Genomic DNA, 22,749 nt, shown 5'->3' on the forward strand with positions numbered 1-22,749 from the left:
CTACACGCCACCAGGCGTGAAAGGCAGTAAGTTAAATGGTAGTTCTAGGTTAATTTGTACGAAATTGAGACCTCTCTGTATAATTTTCACGGACTTCGGCAGAAAATCGAACGCCACTGTTCACGAGTACACAACAAGACATAAATTACATATTATACATATAGCCTAGGCAATTCTGCTTCAGAATAGATTCTATACTTAATAATGTGATTTGCCACAACGTACTTTCACAGGGCAATTCCTTTGCGAGATAACAATTTTGCTTCCGCGTGCGGGGGAACGAATTGGGTGTTGTTCCTGCGGTGGAAAAAACTAGGCGTGCCACCATCCACGGCGTGAAATCTAGCATCTAAGGAACGGAGGACTGGCTGAACAAGCGCAGCATATATATATAACATTGATGTGGAAAAGCCTAGCGACTGAGCCTGTCTGCTTCTGCTTGATTTAGGTCAGCACGTGTTTTGCAAAGAATTGTGTAACAGTAACAGCAGTCACGTAGGCAGTCTCTAGTTATACGCTTTAAAGGAAAACGACATCATATATGTTTTACAAGTGGCAGTGTCTATGTTGCCTTGTTTCTTGCAGTGTCTGTTCACGTTGCCTTGTTTACATGTGGTTGTGTCTATGTTGCCTTGTTTCTTGCAGCGTCTGTTGACGTTGCCTTGTTTACATGTGGCAGTGTCTATGTTGCCGTGATTCTGGCAGTGTCTGTTGACGTTGCAGTTTCTGGCAGTATCTCGTCATGTTGTCCTGTATTTGGCAATGTTTGTTCATGTCGCCGTGTTTCTGGCATATGTTCATGTTGCCTTGTTTACATGTGGCAGTATCTCGTCATGTTGTCCTGTATTTGGCAATTTCTGTTCTTGTTGCTGTGTTTCTGGTAGTGTCTGTTCATGTTGCCGTGTTTACATGTGGCAGCATCTCGTCATGTTGTCCTGTTTCTGGCAATGTCCGTTCCTGTTACCGTGTTTCTTCGGCGACCGTATTTCTTAGCTTTGTTTTCTGCGGCTCGCTTTCCTGCTCTTCTGTTTCTTGTTATGTCTGTACTCTTTCATGTGTGTCTTCGGGTGAGATTTCACTGTTAAAACTGCTACTGTTTCCACTGCTATTTGTTCTTCCTGTGTCACCACTCTGATCCCCGCCGCCCCTCTCTCGGGCGCCGTCTGACCTATCCTGGCTCCCCTCCTCCCTCGATTTGTCCGAAGTGAAGCTGCTGGACTGGGGTGGACTCAACCTTATGGGACAGGTACTGCCCACACCGCCCTCCGAGCTGTCAGTCATGTCCTTCTTGCCCAGCCTCCTCAGTAGCGCGTGTCGAAAAGACGGAAGCAATGCTGCTAACACGAAGAAGGTGCAACCGCAGTTGATGAACTGCAGAACGTCCATGACCCAAAAGAAGGTCTCCCTGGCCTCCTGCATGTAAACTCTGATGTAGATGCCCACAGAAAAGCCTACGGCGTAGATGAAGGTGGGGGGAATGCATAGGATGGTGACGGCTTTGACGACCTGCAGTTCTCGTTGGACGTAGTCCGCCCGCTGTTGGTAGACTTCATCGGACAACAGCTGATTGACATTGTGGACCGATTCTGAATTGATCCGATTACTTCTAGACTTGCCGACGCAGAGCCGTTCCAAGGACTGTCGAACAGAGCGGTCGGCTGATGTCGTGCAGGTTCTGTTCGAGGCCAGACCCAATAGGCAACTCTTCACGATCACATTCCGCGGCTTACCGCTCGCCAGATACCGGCGATAACGCCTGATGCCGTGGACCATTCCAAAAACGAGGATTATCTGAAGAAACTGGGGCAGAACGAGCGTAAGGACGTGGAAGATATTGGATGTAATGATTATGTGGAAATTGCTCTGCTTTTGGGCGTCAATCACAAGTTTCACCGCTCTCACAAATATGCACCAAAAGGCAATGGAAAGCAAGCCGCCAATGATGCGCTTTTTCGACATCATTTTGGGGAGTGTGTTGCCATTGTGCATATTGCACGTGAACACACATTGCATCGCGGCTAAGAAAACGTACAACGACACTGCGTAAAGACGTACAGAGAACGCTACAATTTTCACCCACTCTCGTGTTTCGCCTTTTTCCATATGCGTTGACGCATGCATTAAAGCTACGAACAAAACATTCGCTACGGTAATGGTCATTATGATCAGTCGATTGAACTTGTAGCGTTTTCCACACCAAATATAAACGACGAGGACATTCGATATGATTCCGACAATGGAAAGGGGAACAATGAGCACCCAATACACGTAGAAGACAACGCCATCCATTTTTATTGTGAAAGACTTCGGTTTGGGCTCAAAGCTGTTCACTTGTGGCTGTACTGTTTCATATTTGTTTTGCGTATTTTAGTACGCTCGCCAGTGATTATTTAATTCGACGAATTCGTCAGGACAAAAAAAAAGAACTTACACGTATGAGCTCAGGTCAACACCGTCAGGCGACGAAATATCACAGCTTGTACGGCCTTTGGCGTGTAGGTCTTAGGCAGCGCATTGACTTTTGTCAACGGGAACGCGCCCTGCGCAGCGTTCAACTCCTCCACCCTAGTACGTCCACAGAGGGAACCACAGTCCCAGTCAAGAGCAAAAGTTGGCCTCTAGAACATCTAGTATTGAATAGCATACATACTTGCATGCAGGGTTGTGACACTCGACACTTGCATGAAGGCCTGTCACACTAGACACTTGCCGTGAAGTTGTGTCACATGAGGCACTTGCACAAATGGTTTTCACATTAGAAACTTGCATGAAGAGTCACGTAGTTATCACATTAGACACTCGCTTGAAGAGTTGTGACACAAGATACTTGTATGAAGAGTTATCGTACTAGACATTTGCGTGAAGGGTTGTCACACTAGACAATAGCATGAAGGGTTGTCCCACTCTACACTTGCATTAAGGGTTGTCACGTGAGATACTTCCATGAAAGATAATCACATTTGGCACATGCATGAAGAGTTGTCACACTAGACACTTGCATGAAGAGTTGTCACATTAGACACTTGCATGAAGAGTTGTCACATTAGACACTTGCATGAAGAGTTGTCACACTAGACACTTGCATGAAGAGTTGTCACACTAGACACTTGCATGAAGAGTTGTCACACAAGACACTTGCATGAAGAGTTGTAACACTAGACACCTGCATGAAGAGTTGCCACACTAGACACTTGCATGAAGAGTTGTAACACTAGACACCTGCATGAAGAGTTGCCACACTAGACACTTGCATGAAGAGGCATTGTAGACACTTGCATGAAGGGATGGCAATCTAGTCACTTGCACGAAGGGTTTTCAAATTAGACACTGGCATAAACTGATAAAGGTTTGTCACACTTATCCATTCACACGAAGAGTCGTCATTCTAAATACTTGAATGAAGGTTTATCACACTAGATACTTTCATGAAGGGTTGTGAGTAACTTGTTTGGAGGATTGTAAAGCGGCTGTTTGGCTTTTGTTTTTGTTTTTGGATTGAGCAAAATTTACACCATGCAAAAGTCAGCCTTAACAAGGCTAGTCCCGGTGGTTCATAGAAACAGGTGAGAAACGTTATCCAGCTTTTTCCAACGTGTCATATGGTCAGTTCAACACCAAAGTCTAGTTGACAGTTGTGTGGGTTTGAAGCAATCTCCGCGTACGTAGCTATGCAGTAAAGAGTTCAACCAACGTAAGTGCGATACTCTCTTCCAGCACACCTAGTGATGTATTGAAGATCGCGTGTTTTACTCACCAGCCACGAAATGCCTGAAAACTGATCTGCTCGAAAGTAGATTTAGACATCTGTGAGTGTGAGCTAGCTGTTATTGGTTATTATTAGCTTCTATTGATGTGTGTTCACTGACAAGGTGTCAACATTCACATTTGATTTACGACTGAATGTCGCTATAGAGAAAGGTGAATTTCGTCATCGATGTAGTGACGCACAATTTACATCATCCAAGCAGATGATGTCAGTTCTTCTCTCTTAATGAATGTCTCGGTAGCCAAGAGAATGGTTCGTAGATTTGGCCTGCAAAGTCCCGCTTTCTTTCTCTCTCGTCTACATTTTCTCACAGAAATTGACATTTTACAGCTAAAATGCTGAGTCTAGTCACCAACACTTTCAAAAAAACACCCCCCTCCGATCAGAAAGGACGGAGACAGGGTAGCCGTTTGAAAATTCATTGTAGTATCTCAGCATAGTAGGATATCCTTATTTGGAACATAATGTAAACCGGAAGTTTTCAAAGTGCTCAACCACCCAGAATTCCTAGCGGTGAGCAGCCGCTTCCTTGACGAAAGTTCTCTGGTAAGTTCTTTTTATCAATTATGCAATACATTCTTGTCGTATAAGACTTTTAAGTGGCTGCAAACAAGGCTTCATAATGCAACAAAACAGTTTCAAGCAATGTGTTTGCTCTGTTCACGTACTGTGTTCGTCATTCGTAGATATTAAAGGTCCTCGTCTACATTTTCTGACAGAAATTGAGATTTGACCGCTAAAATGTTTAATCCATTCACTAACACTTTCAAAAAAACACCCCCCTCCGATCAGAAAGGACGGAGCAAGTGTAGCCGTTTGAAAATTCATTGATGTATTCCATTGTAGTAGGATATCCTTATTTGGAACATAATCGTAGTAGGATATCCTTATTTGGAACATAATGTAAAGCGGAAGTTTTCAAAGTGCTCAACCACCCAGAATTCCTAGCGGTGAGCAGCCGCTGGCTTGACGAAAGTTCTCTGGTAAGTTCTTTTTATCAATTATGCAATACATTCTTGTCGTATAAGACTTTTAAGTGGCTGCAAACAAGGCTTCATTATGCAACAAAACAGTTTCAAGCAATGTGTTTGCTCTGTTCACGTACTGTGTTCGTCATTCGTAGATTTTAAATCTTAGCCGAGTTGACGCATTTCAGGGAACCTCTCAAAAGTCAGATTTACGCTTTCAGCATTGCACATCACGGTACTTTGTTTTATGGCGGTTTACAAAGAGGCTCTGCTTAATGATTCGGTTCAGGAATTAAGGAGTCATCATAAAAATAAAGCAAAAGCATAGGTCTAACGCTAACTGAATGTTTCGAGAGGCACAGTTCCGACACAGTCACAGTCCGACACAGTCACAGTGACACACGTACACTGACAATGAAATCTAAAACGCTTGCAATCGATCTAAATTTGTATTTCTGCACACACAAAACATTTCGACTACACTTGAAAATAAGGATCGGAATAAAAAAAAAAGGTCTTTTCCAACAAGAGTCCTTGATTTGTGTGCTTTCATTTATAATGAGTTTACGCCGGTAGACTACTACCCGCAACATCGATGTCAGAATCGCCATTGATTTTCCTGCAAGACTGACTAACAACTACAGATCTAACTGAATCAGTTGAATCAGAGATCTAGATTCTCCGGTCGAATCTTAGAATGCAGCTGGTTTTTATTTTTGTATTTCTTAGGTCTATATGTGTGTGCCGTATGTGTGTAAAATGTGCGTGTGCGTGCGTATGTCTGTAGATGTGTGTGTTTGTGCGTGTGTGTGTGTGTGCATGTGTGTGTACGTAGATGCGTGCGTGCGTGCGTGTGTCAGTGTGTGTGTGTGTGTGTGTGACATTCACGTGGTAGTACGAGTGATTGAGTGAATCGGAGTATCTGTACGTGTTTGTTTTCTTATACCTGATCATGTTTTCTTATACCTGATCATGTTTTAGACGATTCATGTATGCATTTATAGTTCTTAAAAATGCCAAACGTGTAACTCATTATACATTTGCCCCTTATGGCATAAATAAACTAACACTGTACTGTATTGCATGGTAGGTATAAGCCACGTATTTTATTCAGTTATGATTCATGTCCGTCAAGTATACGAATACGAATACTTTATTATCTCATACAGAGAAATTTGTCCATGTCTTTTAACAGTTTTGTTTTGTTGTTTCTTTTTTTTCTGCAAAAGCTGTCCATTTCGATACTCAGGTCGAACAAAGTACGCTTATCTCATGTCTCAACTCTGAGCAAAACATCGTCTCCACCGGTCAGAAGAGGCAGGGCAGGGCCAGCAGGTGCGGCAGTGTTACATTGTTTGTCAGCGCAATCGGGAATCAAGGACACAGAGTCCGCATGCGGACAGCAACTCAAGAAGCTGCCGCCAAGAGTTATCGGGAAGAAAGATCCAGTCTCTTAGTCTTACAGTGAGTTTGTGTAGTTACAAATGTAATGGTTTGAAGATTTCTTCTCTCTGTTATTGCTTGAGTGCTTATGTTAATCTCAGTTATTCAAGTATGGGCTGTATATTGTAAATGCGTGTGTGTGCATATGAGAGAGAGAGAGAGAAAGAGAGAGAGAGAGAGAGAGAGAGAGAGAGAGAGAGAGAGAGATGGGGGGGGGGGGGGGCGGGGCGGTGGTGACACACTATACTTCCGTTTGCTGTTTAAAAGGATACTTACAAAATCGACAATCCCATCAATCAGTCGAGACACAATTTATTAACAACAGAATTTTAATTATATACCAACTTAGTTAATGCATACACTCTTACATACGTATACATCTGAATGCATAAAGCACACACACACAAACATGTACAAAGTACCCCCCCCCCCAAAAAAAAAAAAAAAAAAAAAAAAAAAAAAAAAAACATGCCACCCATTAAAATGCTGATAACTCATGAATTACTTATGCAACTTACTTCAAATTTGGTGTACATTGGCCTGAGATATGGAATGATAATTCCACAAAGTTTCATGAATGCCGGTCAAGTGCGCATGGCTTATAATTATATCTATATGCCGCTGGTTTCATAATACTACATCTACTAAAACAGATAAAATGGATAAAAATTTGAATGCATCACATTATTTCATGACAATAGGACTTTTAACTGTGTTGGTCAGAACATGATTAACGAGATGACAGCGGGGGAGCTAGCTGGTCCTGTCCATTGCTGAGCGGCTCGCTCCCATCCCCGGTTTTGGGCATGGCCTGCAGAGGATCCTTCCCAGAGGAGCCTACTTCAAGTGCAGCCACATGTCCTTCCAGGTGTGTTTGTCATCACTACCAAGATAGGTGAAGGGAGGTTGATAACCACCCGTCAAAGACCTGTAATTACAAAAATAGTACTTAAAAATCTGAAACAGTTTCAAAACTGTTAGCACACTGCTGTTAATCGCCATAAGTTGTGCATGACTCGACTATGATGTGCCGTAATTATGCATTAAAATTATGATGAAAAAACAACAACCTGAAAAGTGATGGGCGTGTCAGGATAGGGCGGATAATCGTTATATGAAATCTTTAGAAATGTGTCCTGTTTCAGTTATTAATCTTTAAATGTTATAACAACATCCTGGAAATTCACTTCGTAATACAAAAGTAGAAATGGCCCAGTCAGGCTGATTTTTTGGCAAATACAGGTTGACCTTAAAAAAATGCAACCCTCAAAAATGTTAATAACTTCTACATCTGTTGACCAAATCACTTTATATTTGGGGGACATAAACTTAAGCCTATGCTGCATGCATGACCCTTCCACATCTTGGCAACTTTTTTTTTTGAAATAGCACAAAAGTCTGACCATTTGATCTACAAAATTGCCCCTTTGTGAAAGTGTCACGGTAGCTGAAGTTTATGTCACCCAAATATAAAGTGATTCGGTCAACAGATGTAGAAGTTATTAGCATTTTTGAGGGTTGCATTTTTGGGGGGTCACCTGTCACCCAGTCTTCTTCAAATTGGCAAAACAACACTGCTAGGCACAACAGCTGAAACAAATCAATTTGTGTGGGCAAAAAATGAGTTGTTCTTCAATTTGAGGTAATAAAAAAAATTAAAAAAACAGGGTCACTCTTGCTCACACAATCAAATCTGCATCCAAATCAGTATGTGTTGTTCACATATCTTGTCTAACATGGACGCTATGGCATGCTGAGCGGTGTAGGTGTCAATACTCTCAGCAGGCATAAAAGGCAGTTTTGAAGCCATTTTAGCGGGTAATAAGACAAAGAATGGTACATTTGAGTAACTCGCAAACGCATTGCCTTCAAACTTTCGGAGATTTGTGTTAACACATGTCGTAAAGTACACACGAAATCTCAAGTCATGTGAGGTATTAGTTCTGCTGTTATGCGACATCCCAGAAAGAGTTTTAAATATAAAGATGTACCCTGTCCGATTGAACAGAATTTTTTTTAGAATTAGCATGCATTTAGAAAAATGAAAGCTTCAATTTACCCTTAAATTTAATACAGTTTCACCAATGGCTGTTCAAAGTGCACTTGTTTAAACTCACACACACATTTTTGGAAAATGCTTTTTCAAGAGCCATTGATCAGTTAAGCGTGTTGGCAGTGAGCTTTGCTATGCGTAGGCCGACATTTGCGCTCAGCGCTCTGAATGAGTCAACTTCTTAAAAAAACTACTTTCGCGTTGAAATCCTCATACCACCCATGTCTGATAAGATATGTACATTAAATTTGAGTATGTGGCGCATCTGTCATTGTTCTTGAAGATTTCAAAAAATAAAATTTGTTCAATGATTCAGCAAAAACCTATCGTCAATTTAAGAACTGTTTCTGACATGACAAATAACAGCAGACCTAATGTCTCAAATTACTTGAAATTCCGAAAGTACTTTACAACATGTGTTAGCACAACTCTCCGAAAGTTTGAAAGCAACGCGTTAGCGAGTTACTGTTAACCCGTGGTTTGTAAAAATGTAAAAACATTTTACAAATCACGTCGAACCTAAAACCGCGATTTGTAAAAATGTAAAAATATCGCATTCCACAAAGTAATGCATGCCTTTTATTTTTATTAATTTTTCTTGTTTAGAGCCTCTACGCTGAGTGGTGGGGGTGGTTTTAGTTCCACATCCCATGTTGATGCAATCCCATTTTGCCACCGTCCCATTTTTTGCCCCATCCCATTTTTGCGACATTTCACAAGCCAAGCGTCGTTTTACAAACATGTCATAACAATAGCGCGACATCCCATTTTGACACCATATCCCATTTGGCCGCCATGCCGTTTCACCGCATTCAATTTCGCCCCCATCCCATTGTCGCGACATTTCACAAGCCAAGCGTCATTTTACTACCGTGTCATAACAATAGCGCGACATCCCATTTTGACACCATCCCATTTGGCCGCCATCCCATTTTTTATTTATTCTTCTTGCCAAGCCTCACTATACTACTATACTGCGTTATTCAACTAGGAAGACATGGGGCCCGGGTAGCTCAGGTGGTAGAGCACTAGACTTGTGATCGAAAGGTCGCTGGTTCGAATCCGGGCCGGGACGGACACGGGTCAACTTTATGCGCAGACCCAGAGACGGTATCCATCTCCCACCCCCGTGTCACCAAAATGGCACGTTAAAGATCTTGGTCATTCTACCATAAGTGCAGATGGCTGATACCACCTAAACACGCATACATCAAAAGCCGTGAGGGCGTAAAAACTCGAATCGTATAAACCAATTCATGTCCAATATAGGCAATCAAGACCTGACGGACAATAAGCCCCTTATAAAAAAAAGGAAGACATTCCGTTTACGCCAAATCCCATTTTTGCCACAATCCAAAATGTCACGAAATAGGGATGGCGGTGAAATGGGATGACGGCATGGCGACAAAATGGAATGTGGCGCTAGTGGTATGACACGGTGGTAAAATGACATTTGGCCTGTGAAATGTCGCGAAAATGGGATGGGGGCAAAATGGGATAACCGCGAAACGGGATTGCGCCAAAAGGGGATGTGGAGCTAATGGTACATGATATGGTGGTAAAATGACACTTGGCCTGTAAAATGTCGCGAAAATGGGATGGGGCGAAATGGGCTAACGGCGAAACGGGATTGCGCCAAAATGGGATGTGGAGCTAATGGTACATGATATGGTGGTAAAATGACACTTGGCCTAAGAAATGTCGCCAAAATGGGATGGGGGCGAATTGGGATAACGGCGAAAGGGGACTAATAGATCCCTTGACTTTGGGGTAGTGCGACTCTGTCACTGCTAGCTTTCCACTGGGAGGAAGCGACCGGAATTTCCCAACGATGGGACCTCCGAGTAATGAAAATAAAAATAAAAAATAAAAATCTTAAAATTAACAGTAACAGAGTCGCGCTACCCCAAAAGTCAAGGGATTTCGTATTCGTCCCTTGACTTTGGAGTTGACAAGAAAATATCGGGCGCAAAAACGTGATTTGTAAAAATGTTTACCGTGATTTGTACAATTTTTTTTGTCTCATTACCCGCTAATGCGGCTTTAAAAACTGCCTTTTATGCTTGCTGAGAGGATTGACACCTACACCGCTCAGCATGCCATAGCGTCCATGTTAGACAAGATATGTGAACAAAACTTACTGATTTGGATGCACATTTGATTGTTTTGTCTAAGAACATGCTAAACATGTTTTGTTTTAGCAGTTCTGATTCGTTGTCAATTTTAACGCGGGAACCTTGATTTTGCGAATTTGATTTTGGGGTGTGTTTGTGTTGTAGGCTTCACTGTATCGACACTACGTCATGTAAACTCAATCTGTTTTCTGAATAAGTTAGGGGCATAAAAGGCCTTTCCAGTCATATAATTGGTTTTACGATAAACGGCCTCATCATAAAGATCTGCCCTCAAACGCATCTGTAAAGTTTTTTTATGACGAGTAGTGTAGAACAATCACCATCTTGCACATCTGATCGCAAGATTATGCATCCCCTAAAAATTCTGCTATGTCTCCGGCGCATCAGTATCTGTCCGAAGTGTTTGAAAACAACTAATTACAACACACACACCCCCCCTCCCAACCTCCACCACCACCCCCACACCCCTCCCAACCTCCACCACCCCACCCCACCCCCCCTTCCCACCTCCACCACCACCACCCCCCCTTCCCACCCAAGAAAAAAAAAGAAGAAAAGAATAAACACATTGATAAATACAAGGAGAAGGAAAGAATTAATTTACTTTTTTTTTCAATTGTTTTTGATAACAAATCTATTGCTTCTAGGTCATCATTATCAGGCCGATGATTAAACCAAAGCTTAGTCACGGAAATGCATATATGGACTAAAAATGACGTGTTTTTTCTTGCAGGACAATGGCTTGGACACTTATGGCTTCATCCTGAATCGGCAGAGCAGCGATGTATTCTTACATGGATGCCATGGACGCCTTCCACCTAGCGGGCACACAGATGGTTCACAAATCTACCCACTTGTATATTGCATACCTACCCCCTCACTCTCAACCATTGCTCCTTCAGTTCTGTAGTAAAACATAGAGCGATCATTTCTGAAAATATTGTAAGACATTAGCTTCTTTACTTCTGCAGCTGCATCAAAACACACACACACACACACACACACACACACACACACACACACACTTGATACCGATGCCACATTTCAAGTAATCGGGCTGCATGTATATTTGTTGTCTTCTGACACGGCTATGCATGCTAAAGTCCACAATCAGAATGGCAGGAGCTATTGGAAAACCCGTTTTCTTTTTTTTGCATTTTACAGTAAATACATTTTTGTCTTTGATCTTCAGGCTTCCATAACAGTTCTCTAAATGTCTTGAGAATACGCCTGAAACGTTACATGAACCAAAACAACAACCGAAAAACGCTGTGCACAGGGAACACAAATATCGATGATAATCTGCTAATAATTTAGCAGGGAGTATCAGCCGGGACATTATTTATTATTCTGAATAGATCAACATTCATATATGCATCAAGTGTACTAATTGATCCTGCTAAATAGTTGTATTTGTTTGTGACTGATGCACTTTTTATTCACTTTGCACATGTATCACGTAAGACAAATCAAGGGAGGTAATTTTGCTCGGATTAGATGGTTCCCTCCCCTGATAACAAAAGCACACAAATTAATTTTCCCCCCCTTCTCGTATGTGTTATTCAGACGTTTTGTTGGTTTTTGTTGAATATTGATGTGAAAGGTTCAGTCCTTCCCGAGTAAACTATTCGATTTACAGTCTCAGAACAGACCAGGCCTGAAAAGACCATCGCTAAACACATCAACTAATCAGCCTGGGTGCAGTTTGTGATTGTTTTTTATTGACTGATTTGTGAACGAACTCAAGCAGGAATCTGTGATGATAACACATCAAAATAAATTATCACTTTGCGCATGAAGCAGCCAGGTTGTCGAATCTAAGTCTTTGTTCATGTACAATCTTGTCTAAATCTGAGATGGTGAGCCAAAAGCTTTCATGGGAACGACTGTGCCTTTCTGTGTCTCTCAATTTTTACACCACTTGCTACTCATGATTGCATGACACTAAGAACAGGCAAGATGTGGATATCGTGGTTTTAATGATACATTCGGACATACAAATGGTTACCGCTGTTTTCTTAGATACGTGTGATCTCTCTTTTTCCCCTGGTCCTTTCTTTTTGATGTTATTTAGCCTGAAGTTTGTTGCAACTATTGGTCCGCTTGCATTTGTTGTTATAGTAATTGTGGATATGTTATTTAATTTGTCTGTGTTCCCTTATTATGTTGTCACTGTCAGCTTGATGAATAAAGGCAATGAGAAAAAAAATGTTACCCTTCACTATTAGCTATGATACTAAATATTTCTGATACCTTGACCAAATACGATGTTTATTTTTGCGTGTTCTCGTTTTTTCAGAGCGAACACACACACACACACACACACACAGAGTCTCTCTCTCTCTCTCTCTCTCTGTCTTTCTCTCTCTCTCTCCCACCCACACACACACACACGTACACGTATACACACTCACACACACAGTTTCAATGTTAAAAACTTGAAACAGTATCCCTGTAGCATCGATGAAGGTTGTGTACAGGAACATCATAAAAGCTTGCTTACAAACGGACTCGCTGTAATCGAATAAAACAGCTTTCGAATAAAATAGCTTACCGTTGCTTGCTCAAACTGCGGCTTCCTTGTCCACATTCCTGGCGCACAGATCTGCAATGTGCAACGTTACTGTTGAATACACACAATTTATGTTGAAGTCAGAGGGCACAGACAGACATATCCCCCCCCTACACACACACACACACACACACGCGCGCGCGCGACTGCGTGAAGATGCACGTCACCTTATCATTTAATCACACAATGTAAAAACGTGGTGGTTAAAACTGAATAGTATCATGAATCTCTGAAGAGAATTTTTTTTTTCAACAGTCCTTTGTGTAAGGCACACGCAGATTGAATGTAGCTGAAGCCATACCGTAAAAACTAAGAACAGATCTATAAGATTCTAAAAAAAAATGTGACATTTTAGTTCTATTCATCTGGATGAGCTTGATCTGTCCATAGATGACGAGTTAGCGATACCGTCTGTATAGATCTATGATCTGTCCGAAGTAGAATCGGCCACTGAAAATGCAACTCCCCCCTCCCTTTCCCACGACACACACCACGACACGACACTAGCTGAGAAAAGGAAAAAGTGTGGAGGAATACATAATGTAAAAACCAAATCTAAAAGTAAGCCCGGTTTAAGATTTCAAACCGCCTTTGAGTATGAAATGTTCGGACGCGCCCTTTCAGCCTACAGTGAAATGGTAATCATGTACGTACAAGCTTTGTTTCAGAACTGTGAAACGTAATAACTAGGTTTGAATTCAAATATACAAGTAAAGTTAATGGAAGATCAAAGTAAAGGTTGGGTGTAATGTCAACAATTATACTTACATTCCGTTTCAGCATGCTCTTCCACAGGAAAAACTCCCAGGGCTTTGTCCTGCTTGCGATTTTGCCAAAAGTACTTTGAGCACACCCCCGACGTAACTTTCAATGAGCATCATAGTGTTTTTGCCACTTGCCGGTTGAATTTGGCGCCTAATTCCAACTTCGCTGCATCTCAGGGTTGTTTCTGGTCCCCCAAATGTACACATTCAGACCTATGCCGCCCTGATCGATCACAAGTTTGCTTTTTACGTAACTGGCGCAAGATGGCAGACATCTTTGGACCATAAATGACTCTTTGCGCATGCGCCGCGAATAATTTGATTGGTCGATATTTTTAGGCAGAGCACATGGTCTCAGAAAACAGAAAAGTAAACATTGGAAGCGTGAGTCACGCTCCCAAAAAATAGAAACTTTTTTTACATATATGTTTTTTTCTGTAACTTTTTGCCCCATGGTTCATTCATCATCTGAAATAACTTTTTAGCGAAATCTAACCATACGATTATTGGAAAAAAGTCAAAATGTAGACGACCACCTTTAAATCTTAGCCGAGTTGACGCATTTCAGGGAACCTCTCAAAAGGGGTTCGTATCGCTAGCACTACGTGTCTTTTGTGCTACGTGTCATTTGTCCTACGTGTCATTTGTGCTACGTGCCGCTATCGCTACGTTGATTAGTGCTACAAATAATTTGTCGATGAGTCGCTATCATTCGTTCATTATCACTACGTGTCGATAGCACTACATCTTTTAGCGCTACGTGTCATTATCGCTACGTGTCAATACCACTACTTACTGACGACTCTCTCTTTCTCCTTTTTTCTCTCGCTCTCACTCCTGGTGTGTGTACGTGTATATGTATGTCGGTGTATGTGTGTGCGTGTGTGTGTCTTGTCTTGTCTCTCTCTCTCTCTCTCTCTCTCTCTCTCTCTCTCTCTCTCTCTCTCTCTCTCTCTCTCTCTCTCTCTCTCTCCAGACTCCTCCTTGATTTGCACATCAGAGTGCACATAGCGGAAAAAATTGAGTCAAAACATATGCCTGTCGAGTGCTACATTCAAATACAAAGTGAAATACATGAGTTGGATAGAAAACAACCAGGGACGTATAGAATTGACAAACTCGTTTGGTGCCCAGATAAAAGGGAAGAATTTATGGCATGTGTAATTTCTGAAGAGGTAAAACACTGTTTTATTGAAGCAGAAAGCAAAGTAGACATGGATGTAAATGCCTCGATTAGAATGTTTACAGAAGGACTGCTTATAGCTGGCGAATGCATGAAAAAAAGTATAACAATAGGAAAAGAACGTAAACAGGCATGGTTTGATTTTGAATGCAAAGAGAAGAGGCAAGCTGTAAGACATGACTTACGAAATGTCCACAACGGTAATTTAGACAAACTTGTGTACACACAAAACAGAAATGAGTACAACGAACTTAACAGATGCAAAAAAGTTGCCCACAGACAAGCAACAATTGAACTGTTGCAAAAAAGTGGCAAAGATCCTAAAACATTCTGGAGAACCATAAGGTCTTTATCAAGGAAAACAACTAATGCTAACACAATAGAAACTGAACAATGGTATGAACACTTTTACAATGTATTCAACACATTCACAGAAACGGACGCAAACAATACTACTGTTGACGAAGCACAAGAGGTAGTAGATGAAAATGAACTAGAGACTACCCAGATGCTGGAATATGACATAACAGAAACAGAGGTTTACGAATCCATACGAGCATTAAAAAATGGTAAAGCTGCAGGACCAGATGGTGTTATTAGTGAGCTTTTCAAAAATTCAGCTTTTCATGTTGTACCATTCCTAGCCCGGTTCTTCAACAAACTGTTTACATCAGGTTCATATCCTGAAGACTGGTCTGAATCCATCATTCACCCTCTTCATAAAAAAGGGGATATTAACAATCCAGACAATTATAGAGGCATATCATTACTTAATATTTGCAGCAAACTATACAGCTTTATCATAAACAAAAGACTAACAAGTTGGGTAGAATCCAACAACCTATTAAATGAAAGTCAAGCTGGCTTTCGTAAAAAGTACAGTACGACCGATCATATTTTTACTCTATTTGCTATGGTACAAAGACAGTTACTGTCACACAAAAAACTATACGTTGCTTTTATTGACTTCAAGAAGGCCTTCGACTCAGTAGACCGTACAAAGCTGTGGAAGGTGTTGCAAAGCAAAGGAATAAAAGGTAAAATGTACCAAGCCATACTTAGTATGTACAACGTTGTTAAAGCAAAAGTTAGGGCAGGAGCAGAGGTCACTGACCTTTTCATGTGTCCGAGAGGCCTGAAGCAGGGAGAAATAAATAGTCCAATTTTGTTCTCACTTTTCATTAACGAATTGGCGGACGAAATCAAGCGAAAAGGACAACACGGTATACAACTTATCCCAGATTTTATTGAGATATTGATTCTCATGTTCGCAGATGACGTTATTTTGATTTCCGACACTGTGTGTGGGTTACAGAACCAGATAAACGTGCTATACCAAACTGCTTGTAATCTTGGCTTGACTGTTAATTTAGAAAAATCTAACATAGTTATCTTCAGAAATGGTGGTCACATTGCAGCGATTGAAAAATGGATGTATGGCAATATCGAAATGGAAACTGTGAACATGTATAAATACTTAGGAATTTACTTTTCTACAAGGTTGACATTTTCTCACACGCTGAACGATTTAGCGCTGCGTGCAAGAAAGGGTGTGATTGGTATTTTTAAGGTACTGTGGACTCTAGGAGAAAGATCACCAAACATATTCTATAAACTATTCGACTCCCAGATCCAGCCCATGCTCAATTATGCGGCAGAAGTCTGGGGCCTTGATGCAGACCATTCACTTATCGAAAAGGTGCATCTGTTTGCCCTTAAGAGGTTTCTGAACACAAGCATGAAAACACCAAACACACTTGTGTATGGAGAAACTGGCAGACACCCGTTATTTGTCAACACGTTTGTTAAGTCCATACGATTTTGGTTGCGCATCCTGAAAATGCCTAGTCATCGATTGCCACAAAAAGCTTATAAAATGCTGCTTTATTTACACGAACTTGGCAAAATAAAAGAACATGGGCGTCATCAGTTCTGCTACACTCTAAACAAAAGTGTTCCACTCCTGAACACCCTTTCTGTAACCACTTCTGAACACCCTTTTAGTAGAACACTTTTGGAACACTTTTGGAACACAAAAAGTGTTCTATACACAAAAAAGTGTTCCAAAAGTGTTCCAAAAGTGTTCACATCTGAACACTTTTAAGTGTTCACCCTGCTGTAACCACTTCTGAACACATAAAAGTGTTCAGGTCAACACTTTTGGAACACTTTTGGAACACTTTTAGAACACTTTTAGAACACTTTTAGAACACTTTTGGAACACTTTTAGAACATTTTTAGAACACTTTTGGAACACTTTTGGAACACTTTTAGAACACTTTTGGAACACTTTTAGAACACTTTTAGAACACTTTTGGAACACTTTTAGAACACTTTTGGAACACTTTCATCCTGCACTGTCATACAATTCAGAAAGACATTAAAATCAAATTTTGTGAGCAAAGAAGCATTTTTAATTGACAAAAAGAAATGTCTGCAGCAGTCGCAGAACAAACGAATCTGGGGTAGGAATTGTTGAACACATAATATACCGAGCAACAAAATTCGTCATTGTTTGATTGACAAAATCTTCATCAATTATAGAGTTAGAATTATTAAACTACAAAAGTTTAATGAAGGCATGTTTGACCTTGCTTTTGTGTGATTATTTTGATGCTGTGACTGTTTTAACACACGGGACAAGCAGGTTTATCGTAAAACACATAATGCGCGCTCGCAGCACGTGCAAGTAGAGCAGGAGAAATCTGATGTGTGAGATGTGTTCACTAATGCATTTGCAACCAAAAGAGACCATGGCACGCTTGCTGCCAGTCTCACTTTTGAAACAGCCAGGATGCCAAGATTGACACCACCAAAATGCCAGGTCGATTTAAAGCTGGGGGTGATCCAGAAGCGCTGGCATGTGCTTTAAACGTGCATGTGTCAACAGTTTATCACCTTCTGCAATGTTCTGGTGACATTGGAAGCACTGCAGTTATGCAACGCAGTAGATTTTTTCGCATTACCCCAATAAGACAAGATCGCAATTTCCTTCCACAACGTCTTCGACATCGATTCAATTCAGCCGCTGACAATACCAGGAACATCACTGGAAGCAACCAGTGTCCGATCAGTGGCCAGAGAACGCGATGAAGGCTCAAGACCTCCAAAACTTCGTTTTGTCCCGTGTGTTGAAACAATCGCAGCATCAAAATACTCACGCAACAGCTGTGTCAAACATGCCTTCATCAAAATGTTGTGGTTTGATAATTCTAACTCCATAATTGTTCGAGATTTTGTCAATCAAACATTGCATAATTTTTTCGCGTTTCTTTTGTTGCTCGGTATATGTTGCTATTAAATAATATGAACGGAGCTCTGGTAAACCCCATCTTGAAAGTTCACACACGAAAGTCCGATAACAAAAACACCCTTCAGAGTTGGGAGGATTCCAGGCCCTTGGTCTTTGGTTTAGTTTTCAACTCGCTGTCCGGAACATCCTGTTCGAAATAAAAGTGAGTTTTAGAACATGATGCATTTCCAACTCTTAACAGGTTTGTGTTAAACGTTTGTACTTAATTGATAACACTGAAGTGTAAATCTTAACTACTAGTGGACTTCTTCTTGCTGTCAGTAGATCTCCAACAATCGCAGTTACAGGTAAACTTTTTTTTATTCCAGAACGGGCATAGGTCACATAACAGAGAACAAATACGTCACGTCCAATTCGCTCTCACCTTCCCAACACACAATGACACTCGCATGCACGCACATGCACACACGACTGAATGTAAAAAGTAATCCCTCTTGAAGCAGGAGTCTGTCCCTAAGAACAAAAAGTAGAATTAAAATAGGTCTTTCGCAAGGATTTCATTAGCGCGTGGCCACTCTGGAAAATGGCACTCTACAAATTGTTTATATAAGGTAAGCAGTAAACCGTACTGCTAATGTGGCGAGGCCTTGAGCACGCCCGTTTTCCTTAACTCGTTCTTAACCTATGTGAACCCAGGGAAAACACCTTGTCAACAATCACTGGAAGCCAAAGATCACTGTCGCAATTAATCGTGAACTCCGATGAGTTTTAGTTCAAAGAAAAGGGTGTCATATTGAATGCACCCTCTAGTAATCCGTTTGTAAAGAAACTACCTAAGTTTTGTTGGTTTGATCTAAATAATGAATTATAAGGAAATCATTTATTATGTAATGTATTCTATATTATAGAATGCATTCTATAACGTCCCGAACTGCCTTCTATGATAAAATGCATTCTATTTACACAAAATACCAAAATGCTTTTTATGATAGAATGCGTTCTTTAACGTCCTGAAATGTATTATAATTTATATGCATAATGTCCCGAAACTACAACAGGCCAGCCCCGCAAAGAAAAGCAGAACTACACACACACACACAGCCACACACACGCACAGAGAGAGAGAGAGAGAGAGAGAAAGAGAGAGAGAGGGAGAGAGGGGGAGAGAGACAGAGACAGAGAGACAGAGAGAGAGAGAGACAGAGACAGAGAGAAAGAGAGAGAGAGAAAGAGAGAGCTGTGTGTGAGAGTGTTTGCTTTCGAAGCAGGGACCATACCGAGCTGGCCTGTAGAAGTTTTGTGGCGCTTTATGGAATGCATTCTATCATAAGAATGCATTCTATCATAAGAATGCATTGTTGGACGTTATAGAATGCATTCTATAATAGAATACATTTCTGGGCAAATGACAAGTATGATTGAATGCATTCTATATTATACAATGTTTTCTATTTTATAGAATGCATTCTATAAATATAGAACGTGTTCTATGATATGGAATGCATTCTTTAATATAAAATGCATTCTAATTTCTATCATAATTTTCTAAAATATTTCATTATTTAGATCAAACTAACCAAAACTTACAAACGGATCGCTTTTAACTCACGTGATCTCAAGCTAAACCTACGTGAACCGAAGGAAAACACCTTGTCATAAACTCCGATGAGAATATTTTCAAAAGAAAAGGGTGTCATATTGAATGCACCCTGCATACACTGTTAGCGGCAATGGCAGATCCAAGCGGATCAGCAGCGTGTTGTCTGTTGGCCATGCTTTGACTAAAGCTGGCCTCAGTGTTTACGGCACTACTCTACCATAACGAATGGAAATTCTGAGTAGACTTAGTTCAGGAAAACATTTTATCATTGCAGGCCTCAGCACTCACTGAACTTAAAAATATGTATATTTTTTCCACCTTTTAAGGAGAAGACTGTAAAATAAGGCAGCATTCTCAAAATGTAACTGCGCTGTATCCCACAGAAAGCTTAAACTTACATGAATGAAGTGCATCCACAAGGTTTCGTCGCATTACTGTTAGCTCCATCTCCAGAAAGTGCCTCAGCCAAGCAGTATGGTTCCTGCACACACAAGATGCATGTTAAGAAATCAAACACTATTTTACTGAAGTTCCACATCGTAGCAACACTGACAAGTGTTCTGATTCTCATACTTTTGTTTATTGTGAAACTGTGTATCAACATTTAGATTTCTGTCAAATGTGGAAGGAGAGGGGGCTGGCTGTGTGTGTGTGTGTGTGTGTGTGTGTGTGTGTGTGTGTGTGTGTGTGTGTGTGTGTGTGTGTGTGTGTGTGTCCACATATGAGTTTGGCGACTGTCTGGTGTGTTTTGCACGGAGATATTAATTTTGAAACAGAGTATTTCAGCAAATAGTATAATCAATGATTCCGCAACCGCCGGCACAATTGGCCTAGTGGTAAGGCGTCCGCCCGGTGATCGGGAGGTCGTGGCTTCGAACCCCGGCCGGGTCATACCTAAAACTTTAAAATTGGCAATCTCGTGGCTGCTCCGCCTGGTGTCTGGCATTATGGGGTTAGTGCTAGGACTGGTTGGTCCGGTGTCAGAATAATGTGACTAGGTGAGACATGAAGCCTGTGATTCTGTCTTGTGTGTGGCGCACGTTAAATGTCAAAGCAGCACCGCCCTGATATGGCCCTTCGTAGTCGGCTGGGCGTTAAGCAAACAAACAAACAAAACTTATCAGATCAATTTGAAAGTCAATATTTCTCTGCAAAACTACACACTATATGCAAATGCAGGACATGCGTACCTTGGTAAACACGTCTGGGTTGCCGTCAGTGCCTCCTGTTCATCCTCAGTGCAATTCAGAAGAAATGTGCGCAGGTTACGCCCACATCGATTCGCCACATGGGCACATTAGCTCAAACGGCTTCCCAGTTCCCTGAAAGTGTGATAGATCTGTGAAATCAAATACAACCAAGCATGCATAGAATTATTCTAAATTGTGCACACAATCAACCTGGCCACTATTATGATGAATGTTGTTCATTAATGTATGCTGTTTTTAGCCTACCGCTTCACTTTTATATCTAGCGTGCAGATCGTGCATCTATGATCTAACCAAAGGAAGAAGAAGAATCCGAAAATCTGCAAATGTATTGCTCTGACCACAGGCGGAAGGTATCGTTCACTGGACCACCATTATAATTATAAGGAACCCCTGGACATACAAGTATAACAATAACACAAAACCAAGCACATCAACCAGAATAAAAAAAAATCAACATCAAATTGAAATAGAGTTTATTTACCAACGCAGAACTAATGTAAAAGGTCCACTGATCAGCTGAAACCGTTGCGACAGCAAAATTAGAGAAATTGTCTTCAAACGTCCACAGATACAAGTAACAGGAACATGTTACAACAAAAATACGAGTGACTAAGCTTAGATGAATTAATACAAAATCTCAGCAAGCAACTTACAGATAACAATCGGAAATCCTGAGCCAAATCAACGCAGCGACAACGCAGACAGGTCCACAGATCTAAAAGTGTCAACGTTCTTTTTTGGTCCAGCTGAAGCATGATGGGACAATTAGTAACATTATTAAATTGTAAAAATAAAAATGCTAATACTTACCGCTTATTAGATGTCTCAGATGAAATAAATGTTTGATGAAAAAATATAAGCACAACACGATTAAAAACAAAAACAAAAAAATGTCCCACAGCGGTCTAGGGGGTATAAAAATTATATACTCTAAGCGACGCTAGGTCCCGACGAGTCTCCGTAGCTCAATCGGTAGAGCGCTGACATGGCAAGGCGAAGGTCTCGGGTTCGAATCTGCTCATGGCCCAAATATTTTTAATGTATTATTTTATTCGGAGCATGACTAAAAGACGAAGTGGAACACTTGTGGAACACTTGTTGAACACGTGTGTTCACCTGGTGTTCCACTGTGCAAAAAAGTGTTTACCATGTGTTCCAAAAGTGTTCAGGTAGCAGAAGATGCTTCAGGATAACACATTGAGAACACTTTCTGTGTTCCAAAAGTGTAAAAATGTGTTCACCCTAACACTTTAAGTGTTCACCCTAAACACTTTCAGTGTTCTCAAAGTGTTATAAAATTTAGAGTGTATGTGCTGTACAAATACGGCTTTGACCAAGTTTGGATTCAACAAGGCGTTGGAAATGAAAATGCGTTCATAACGGAATTCAAGAACAGACTAGTCACATTATACAAGCAAGAGTGGATAGAAACAGTACAAAGTAAAGAACGATTCCTTTTCTATAGCACTTTCAAGTCAGCCTTATCTATGTCTTCATACTTAAATGACCTGAAGCACGTCAAAGCAAGAAACTGCCTGATTAGGTTAAGACTTGGTGTCTCGCCACTCAAAGTGCATCGATTACGACACACTCGGTCGTCAACTGCTGAAGATTACTTGTGTCCATTCTGCGCAAACGAGACCGAAGATGAAATTCACTTTGTTTTGAAATGTCCAAAATATGCTGGTATTCGCGAGTACTACATACCTGCAAAATATTACAACCGCCCATCAAGCTTTAAACTGGCGCTACTTCTAGCGACACCAAACAGATCAATATTACTTAGACTTGCAACCTTCAT

At 41.0% G+C, this 22,749-nt stretch overlaps 2 long non-coding RNA genes across 2 annotated transcripts; both read right to left on the reverse strand.

Annotated features, from left to right (window-relative positions):
- Window positions 1–6,965: 6,965 nt before the first annotated feature.
- Window positions 6,966–14,239, reverse strand: LOC138982196 (uncharacterized). The gene is made up of 3 exons (XR_011460805.1): window positions 13,706–14,239; window positions 12,920–12,970; window positions 6,966–7,105 (listed from the first exon to the last, which is right to left on the reverse strand). It is a non-coding gene; the product is annotated as an uncharacterized lncRNA (long non-coding RNA).
- Window positions 14,240–17,157: 2,918 nt separating this feature from the next.
- Window positions 17,158–22,264, reverse strand: LOC138982197 (uncharacterized). The gene is made up of 4 exons (XR_011460806.1): window positions 21,602–22,264; window positions 20,928–21,059; window positions 20,136–20,218; window positions 17,158–18,324 (listed from the first exon to the last, which is right to left on the reverse strand). It is a non-coding gene; the product is annotated as an uncharacterized lncRNA (long non-coding RNA).
- Between the last annotated feature and the right edge of the window lie 485 nt (window positions 22,265–22,749).

Source organism: Littorina saxatilis, linkage group LG12, assembly GCF_037325665.1.
Source record: "Littorina saxatilis isolate snail1 linkage group LG12, US_GU_Lsax_2.0, whole genome shotgun sequence".
Taxonomy (NCBI): Eukaryota; Metazoa; Mollusca; class Gastropoda; order Littorinimorpha; family Littorinidae; genus Littorina; species Littorina saxatilis.